General features: G+C 43.1%; 1 long non-coding RNA gene across 1 annotated transcript; it reads right to left on the bottom strand.

Moving 5' to 3' along the window:
* Positions 1-6,957: 6,957 nt before the first annotated feature.
* Positions 6,958-7,859, bottom strand: LOC134440758 (uncharacterized). The gene is made up of 4 exons (XR_010033026.1): positions 7,653-7,859; positions 7,462-7,590; positions 7,263-7,359; positions 6,958-7,158 (listed from the first exon to the last, which is right to left on the bottom strand). It is a non-coding gene; the product is annotated as an uncharacterized LOC134440758 (long non-coding RNA).
* Positions 7,860-9,091: the final 1,232 nt, after the last annotated feature.

Raw genomic sequence — 9,091 nt, 5'->3', positions numbered from 1 at the left:
CTATGTATGCCCAAGACAAATTTCTCTTAGGACGAATAAAAAGAATCTTGAATCGTGAATTTGCAGCAACTGAATGACTCCATGTACTCCATGCCTCTTCTTGCAGATCCAGAGGGGGATGAGGCACTCCTTGGGGGAAGCACAAGCTGTGACGTCTTTTCATGCATTGTGAATGGCAGATACAGGAGTAGTGGGACTAATGCCCCATTCAATTTCATCCATCCCGTTTCAGTGACTGACAGGAGGACAGGGTGGAGTAGTATGTGATCCTGCCTCAGTACATTGGCTTGATAATGTGGGGGCACAATATGTCATTGTGTGGCTTCTGATGTAGATAGCAAAGACTCTATGACTAGGACTCATCACTGCAAAACAACTCCATTGCTTTCGCTACATCTGCAGCAAAAGTACAATGTAGTGCATGGGGTTATGTAGTGGCTAAACATGTAGTGGCCAAATCACTGAGAAGGAGGAGCTTGATAATCATTGGGAATAGCCTAACTATCAAGAAAGTAAATATTTCTTTTGTTCCACTGTTCACCTTTCTACCGTTCAAGGATTCAATCTAAGCAAGGCAATAAAATCAGCAGACAATAACTTCCCAAAACTAGATATTCATATTAGATGAAGGTACATTCAGGCATACAGGCTTATCTGTGTATAGTTTTGTCATAATGGAGGCTGAGGTGGACACATTTCATTGTGCATAAGCAATTGAAATAGACAAAACATTTCAATAGAAATTAGCCTGTCAGTTAATTGGCATGAAAAACAATGGTTGTAAACATGAATTCAGACTACACTGAACTGCCTGACTACACTGACTACCTTTGATTATAATTTTAAATTTGATTACATACATTATTTCCCCATGTGGGAAAAGAAAACATATAGCTACATAATGTTTTTAAGAGTTCGCCTTGTTTAATCACAGATATGTATATCTCTGGTGACGGCGGCCATATTGGATTCCTTCATTTTGAGGCATTATAGGATTTTTTTGACCCTGGTATACAACAGATTTGAATTGAGCATATTTCAAAACCCATGGAAATGATGTATACCAAACATGAACACTATAAAAAGGCACTTTGTCCTGAAAGAAAAAATATGGACACAGAAGTGTACTATTTTTGGGTCAGAAATCAGTGCTTTTTTGGAGGCGTCATCCCATGTTGTACTGCCAGTAACTAAAGAATGGAAATAGGTAGACACAAACTTCTTTTTTCAGGTGAAAGTAGACAGTTCAGTGCAGTTTTTGGTAGTATTGGTGTTCACAAAGACATCAGACATTATTTTCTGTGGATCTTGAAAGTTTGATCATAATGCTAAAAATCGTTGACAATATGAGGCTCCCTGTTTTTAAAAATCTGCCAGCCAATTATATAAGCATTTTCTTCAAATCTGATGACAGAATGGGGTTCCCCATATATGAAAACATAAAAATAAGTCTTATTTTCACATTCATACCTTTTTTAGTCAAAAAGAAAAGGGATTGCAAGATTTTAACCTGGTGTCGGCGGCCATATTGGATTTTGCACGTTTGAGGCATTTCCGTACATTTTTGCGCCCGGTATACAACAGATTTGGATTCAGCACCCTTGAATACGCCTAAATCAGTTGTATACCAAAAATTAACACAATTTGCCTTCAGGGTTCATCTTTTGGGAAAACTGACCCTGACTATGACTTGAATTTGTATGAAATTAAGCACTTGATACAGTATGTGCACGTGTGTGATCAATGGGTAACTCAGGTGTGTGTGTGTGTGTGTGTGTGTGTGTGTGTGTGTGTGTGTGTGTGTGTGTGTGTGTGTGTGTGTGTGTGTGTGTGTGTGTGTGTTACTAACCTCAAGGTTGTGCCACCTATGCAGTTGGGGCCGCTGTGTCAGCCCTAGTGGCAAAGTATGTGAAATTGTGTGTGGGCTCTAGTGCAGTAGACCCACAGAACTGTACCATACTATTTATTGCGACTGAACAGAACCAAAGAGTTGACATATATTTTCATACCAGAAAGAAAAGAGTGAAACATATTTTTATAAGTGACAAAGAAAAAATAATAAAGATTTCCACGATTAGAAATAAAGCCTATGTCTCTGACTTTCCTGGCACGAACCTATGTTTTGCCTTGTGAGGGTAAACTGAGTAGTTTGGGTAATTGTGACTACCAAACTGATTTACCCTCGGGGGCTCATACCCCCCCGGGGGTGGCGTAGTCGAGATGACTTCCTGTTTTAGCCACTTTGCTACAAGATCAATATGGAATCTTCTCAGCATTATTGCAGTCTCTAGCAGAGGAGCGGGAACTTAGTATAAGTATAAAAGTATAAAAGTATAAAACCAAGTATAAAAGTATAAAAGTTTGGTGTTCAGCTGCATCAGTAGGTCTTTTTCCCATCACTTTAGTGCCTATAAAAGTATTTACATTGCGTCATTACATTGTGAGTTGTCTAAGGCGGATTCCTGCCAATTTCAACATGCAATAGTATTTCTTACGCTACCCTTGACTTGTCATTGTCTGATGGCGCTGAATTTAAAATCTATTTTTTTTTTTTAAGTCTTAATATACTCCTCCAAATATCATTCCAAAATGTATGCATCATGCATACATTTAAAGACAGCAATATCCTTTCTGCCATACCTACAGAACATGCATCTACACTTGATAGTATCTAGGTTTTACTACTAATTAATATTTAAGACCAGATCCAGTGCAATAGTTGGAATTCAGAAATGCAAGGTTTATTAACTTGAGAGAGGGAGAGGTGAGGCCAATAGGCCCCAAAGGCCTGTCCACAGGCCTCCCCACCCCCTCTCTCCAATGAGGTGTTATAACGGTACAGGTACGGACAAAGAAGAGCATCATGCATACATTTAAAGACAGCAATATCCTTTCTGCCATATCTACAGGACATGCATCTACACTGTCCCTTCATCATGCATGTGTGACCAGAAAGAACCTGATCAGCTGCCCCGGCAGCTACCCGCTTTGGTACCACACTGATTCAGAAGAAAGCTTGGAACACACAGGTGATGCAAGTACACTGATTATCTTTATTATTATTGTCAATAGGTAAAATGGAAATCTGAGACTAGGTGGATTAGGCAAAACAAAAAAATACTGTCCAGCAGATGTTAGGACCACAGTATAAATGAGGCCCAGTCAGGAATACAACCTAGGCACAGCAGTGACACAGCACACTCATGCAAACACAAAATCAAAATGGGCCTCAAATGAAGCCAAGGAAATAAACACCCCACAGCAAAATAGGAGTACTGCACTGCAAATCCACAGCAATCTGATGCTGTGCCTAGTCGGACAACACAACACTGGGCCCAGTTGATGGCAGTCCTAGGGACATAAACAAAATAAACCAAAAATAAACAAAACACTGCTCTGCTATTCCCCCTCCCTGATAGTGGAGCAATTACCTCAAATAATCTTTCACTTGGTGATACAAGCATCAAATTTGGTTCAGAGGTGCTCCAGACCCTACCCTTTTAGAAAAGGTCGCTATCCAGGTGAAAAAACAAAATGGCGGCCATTTTCCAAGATGGCCGCCAATTGAACTGCTTTTAAATGGCTTTTATGTATATGTTGATTGACTGATCATATTTTGAATATTTATGTATGGAAATATATTATGTTGAGCATGGCAAATTCAATTATACACTAAAAAAAAAACGAAAATATTGGAAATTATAGTATTTTCATAATTACATGTAAATAAACTAACACTCACTGAATGATTCTAAATATTACAGAAACAGTATGCCTATAATGATTACATGTTTGTTGTTTGGGTTTGTTGTTTTGGTAGGAAAACTCTCTGATGCACATGTTGGATTAGCTCTTTTTAGTCCTCACATTTGCAGGAACATAACTGTGTACAGTTGAGGCTAAAGCAATAGCATTTGCATCTTCCTCGGCAGTCAGTCTTGCATCCACATTTTGTCAGTTGCTGGCAACTCTCTGCAATTGCAGGAAGCTTTGACCAGAGAACTTTCCAGGTCTCACCATCTTTTTGCCACCCCCATTTGGCAGGGCTTTCAATTTGCATTTTGCAAGGGTTATACAATACCCTTACAGAGATATAAAGTGCAAGACTGGGCAACAGCAGGCATACATAGAACATGTATTAAGAAGAGGTATTGTTGTACATATTCAGTTATGTCCTATTGTGACGATTCTGACATGGTGATAGTAGCATTGTGAAATAATAATAAATATAAAGTAAGCAATTGTAATGTGCAATATTTACAACTAGTTGGTATCCAGTACAGTCATTAAGTAACAGGCATGAAGCAGCAGCAATATGTGTGTGCATGTTTGTGTGTGCTTTTGAGTTAGTTCAGTGTGTGTGTGTGTGTGTGTGTGTGTGTGTGTGTGTGTGTGTGTGTGTGTGTGTGTGTGTGTGTGTGTGTGTGTGTGTTTTGAGTTAGTGCAAGTAGAATGTGCAATCACAATTCAGTGTTGAGGGGGGGCTATCAGTGATAGGAGGGCAGGTTAAGAGGTGTATGAAGGTCTTTGCCAGCCTGGTGGTACGGGAGCGGAGGCACCTGTACCTCTTTCCAGAGGGCAGGAGACTGAACAGTTTGTGTGCAGGGTGACCTATGTCCTTGGTGATCATCAGTGCTTTTCGGGTGAGGCGAGTGGTGTAAATGTTCTGCAGGGAGGGGAGTGGCGCTCCAATGATCTTCTACGCTGTGTTCACAATGTGCTGGAGTGTCTTCCTGTTTTGCTCTGTGCAACCTCCTCCCCACACTGTGATGCAGCTGGTCAGGATGCTCTTGATGGTTCCTCTGTAGAATGCTGTCATGATGGAGGGTGTAGCACTTGCCTTCTTCAGTTTGCGCAAGAAGTAGAGGCGCTGTTGGGCCTTCTTCGCCAGTGATGATGTCTTTGTGGTCCAAGAGAGGTCGTCACTGATGTGCACTCCAAGGAATTTTGTGGTAACAGTTGTTTTTGGCCCCTCTGAAAGTTGACAACAATCTACTTGGTCTTGTTGACATTCAGTAGGAGGTTGTTGTCCTTGCACCATCTGACCAGCAAGTCTACTCCTTCTCTGTAGTGAGTCTCGTCACCCTTAGTGATGAGGTCCCCCAGTGTTATATCGTACGCAGACTTCATCAGATGGTTAGTGCAATGGGTTGTTGTGCAGTCATGTGTCAGCAGCGTGAACAGCAGGGGGCTAAGCACACAACCTTGCTGGGCCCCCGTGCTCAGGGTCAGGGTGCTTGAGGTGTTGTTCCAGACATGTACTGCAGTTCAATGGATTTTTAGCAGACATCTTGTGTAATACGGTTAAAGGCCGAGGGGCTATCCTTTTACCACCCAACCGTACAAAATGAGATATGGCAAGGTTCAGTCATCTTCTGCCCAGCCGGGCTCCGCCCTACTGGTGACAGCTACACACAGTAGGGCCAGGAGCTTGCTCAATCCCGCTACAGCGGGATCTCCACCCACTTTGTCTGGAACCAATCAACTGAGCATTTTCAACCGTCCTGGGTAGAGGCGTGTTCAAGGCAGTGACGTGGTTTATGCAGAGACGTTCTATTGGGCTAAGAAATGTTTGGTTTAAACTTCGCCACAGCCCTCAACCAGTAGCAAGCCGAGGGAGGCGGGTTAACCAGGCCATGGAAACAAAGTTCGCCCTGTATGGAAACGCTAATCGTTATAGTCCTGGTCAGACCAGAATCGCGGTATGTGATCTGAAGTCTATGAAAATCAGGCAACTACACCCAGCCCGATCATTCATCCCGTGTCATTTAAGTCCCGTGCGATCTGTACACCATCCGGGTAACTGAAGCCCCGTTACCCTTGGCTCGGGTTTCCCGTGCTGGCACATCCTGTCAATTCAGGTGCGGCTATCTAACTAAATTTCTAACTACACTAACTACATTTCTAGTTAAGCTATATAGAGGGTCTTATTAGATAGCATATGGGAGACTATAAATACTAACAACTAAAGTGAGTATACTACTAAAAGAGTTAGTAAACTACAACTACAGCTATTGTACCACAAGCCGACACTGATCCCCATGCTGAGTCTCACAGCAGTGATGTCTCCAGTGTTTCCTGGTTGTGCTATAACATCACTCTAATACAGAATGTAAACAAAATTGTTTTTACGACATTGTATTCCAACACTGATGGCAAGGTTAGTATGTATTAATGAATACCTGCTATCGGACAGCTGTATGTCATAAATATGCATTTTCAGTTATGTAAGGCCTGCCATTTTGAAAAGTGGTGGCCATTTTCTGATGAAATATTGATACTATTAAGTTGTTCTGGTCAGAATTCATACATTTTTATATTTCCATCACTCAGATGTCTTGATTACTTGGCATTCTAAGACGAAAACAGCTTTTTTCACCTTTAATGAGGCGGCCATCTTGAAAAATGGCCGCCATCTTGTTTTTTCACCTGGATAGCGACCTTTTCTGGGAGAGTAGGCCCTGGAGAACCCGTGTACCTGATTTGGTGCTTGTATCACCAAGTGAAAGATTCTTATGGAATATTGACTTAACAAGCCCCACTATGATAGAGAGAAAGATTGATAATAGTGGGTAGGTCGGCTAGTACAGTCAGGTTGGTTTAGGTGCAAGGATGACAGCACACACATGCATAGAAAACAAACAAAAAACATGCAAATTAACAAAATGCCTGGAAGGAGAAAATAAATAATCACACCCCGCTATAATTAGGTTTCACAGCAAAGCACAGCAATCCGAGGTCCTACCTATCCAAACCCAGGCTGACTCCCCCCAAGCCGACTTGTCCCAAATGTCTCACTACAGTTCAGGATCACAGCTAACCCCAGAATAAAAGGGAAAAGGAAGAAAAAAAAGAAAATAATAAAAATGGTCCACCTAGTCAATCAAATGTAAAATTGCACTTCTCCCTAAGCCATCCCACTAATACCCCACACGCTCACACACACACACACACACACACACTGTCAGAGTTGCGGCCTGCGCCGAGTGTATGCACTGCACAGTGCACAGACGCTCACACAGTCACACACGCACCCGCACGCTCAAGCGCATTGGGCGCGCACAGTCCAAGTCAAATCTCCAGGGAGAAGAACAGTGACCACAGCGCACGCTGGAGCTGCAGCCAAGAAGCTTGTCCCACTGGCACCTCCACCTTCGGCTGTGGAAACAATATCCACACATAAGCGCAAGACAGGGCAGATATAATTTTCATTTCTATTAACGCCTCACGACGCAGGAAAGCATTACGGTTGATCAATTTACCTGGTCGCGAAGTTTCCGCACCCCACAATTAAACACCGGTTCATATGACGTCTTGAAGCAAGCACCCGTTTTTTGTAGGATGTGGTTGTAGTCGCAACTGTAAGGAAAGTTACCCTAAGTGAACAACTTGTAAACCAAGCATGGAAGTAACAGCAAATGTCCAGTCAGCCAAGTCAAACAAGCACCGGCCACCATTTACCTTCACACGTAGTCAATTTTCTCTCTGCAATGCCGACCCTCGCTCAAAGCACGCTTTCTCTCCGCGATGCCAATGCTCAGGGAAGTCTCTCTACCAACCGGTTTCCCGTGGGGTATGGATACGCCACCACTAGAAGGAAGTGACCCAACAGCCAAATGCATCTCAAACTTAAGTGGCAAAACCACTGTTACCTTCCGTCAATGGGATGCCAACACAGACACGCTCCTCGCAGCTCCAACGTTCTGCTGCCTTCCAGAAGCAAAGCCAAAGAACCAGTGCCCAAACGCTCAGGTATACTAATAGACATCACCATGATTACCTGCCAGCTGATCAATTAGCCACCGCGCCTCCAATGCTACTCTACCGTCACGGCGTCGGTCCTTCCCACTTTTCCTGTGACAACTCGTCCTCAACCAATTGTTTACCTTTGTGAATCATGTATGCATGTGTAGGAGCCATAATTACTTTTTTTATTTTTTGTTTTCATTATGGTACACTTTATGGGGATTGGTTTACTTTAATTTGTGTTTTTTGTTTATTGGTTATCTTGGACATGGGTGTGGCGCTGTGCATGTGTAGTGCGTAATTGGAGGCCCTTTAATTAGTGTCCACCTGGCACCTGCGCGCTAGTTCAGTTTGGCGTGGGGTGAGCTTGGGGAAGGCTATCCTTTTTCGTACCGCACTCGCACTTCGTACTTCGCACTTCACTGCCTATCGCATGACCAACTCACAACTGTTAATTCTGGAATAATTGCTTTACCTTGCTTGAAAGATTATTGGGGTCTTAAGACTATTGGAGTCGCTGATATGGTGAGCAAAATAAACCTCAAGAAACGGAGTTGAGTGTGTGGACATTCCATCTTTGAGTGCGCGTAAGTCAAGTTGAATTCCCCCTGCTTAGCCTACAGCGGCGCTGAACCACAATTGGATCTGGTAGCCGCAATATTTAGTACGAAAAAGGTTTGCTATATAGTGCAAAGGGCGCATATTTAGCACACTCAAGAAGAGCGCTTGATTATCTGGAAGATCGCTCGAAATATGAACATTTGAACTCTGTTGGCGAGTTACTGGGAAAGCACTGTGCCGTTCTGCGATTGGGAGAAGAGGGTCACGTTGTTCCTGCTGTCATCTTTCTGTCAACTGCGCTCCGAGACGATTGGAGAAGAGGATTACGCACCTGCCGGCGGATCCCTTTGATTCATTCACCGATCTCTTCCTGGAAAACTTCAGAGGGAATAGGCAACCGCGGTTCATCAAAACCTTATCACTGGAATTAAATGCGCTTCCTGGACTACACCTGGGCTATCGGCCTGGGTAACAGCATCGATTCATCAAACTAAGCTTCGCTGGATGATGCCAGGTATTGCGCAGTTTATTGACTATCAGTTTGTGATGAATGATCGTCGTGTTCAGTATTAAACTTACCCTGGTGGATTAGCCTCGTTGCGGGAGGTGAAGACGTTCGTTTGGATTATAGACCGTTTTGAATGCAGCGGTGGCGTTTATGATCGTTGCAAGTGCATTCTGTTGTGGATTACTGACATTGTTGCTCTTTGCGTCTTGCGAGTGGAACATTCTAATTCATTGCTGCTGTGAATTGTCCTCGAGCGTCGCATGGTGTACATGAACA

The sequence above is a fragment of the Engraulis encrasicolus genome, chromosome 24, assembly GCF_034702125.1.
Source record: "Engraulis encrasicolus isolate BLACKSEA-1 chromosome 24, IST_EnEncr_1.0, whole genome shotgun sequence".
NCBI lineage: Eukaryota > Metazoa > Chordata > Actinopteri > Clupeiformes > Engraulidae > Engraulis > Engraulis encrasicolus.
The sequence above is the reverse complement of the archived record's forward strand: the minus strand, read 5'-3'. Positions and strand labels throughout refer to the sequence as shown.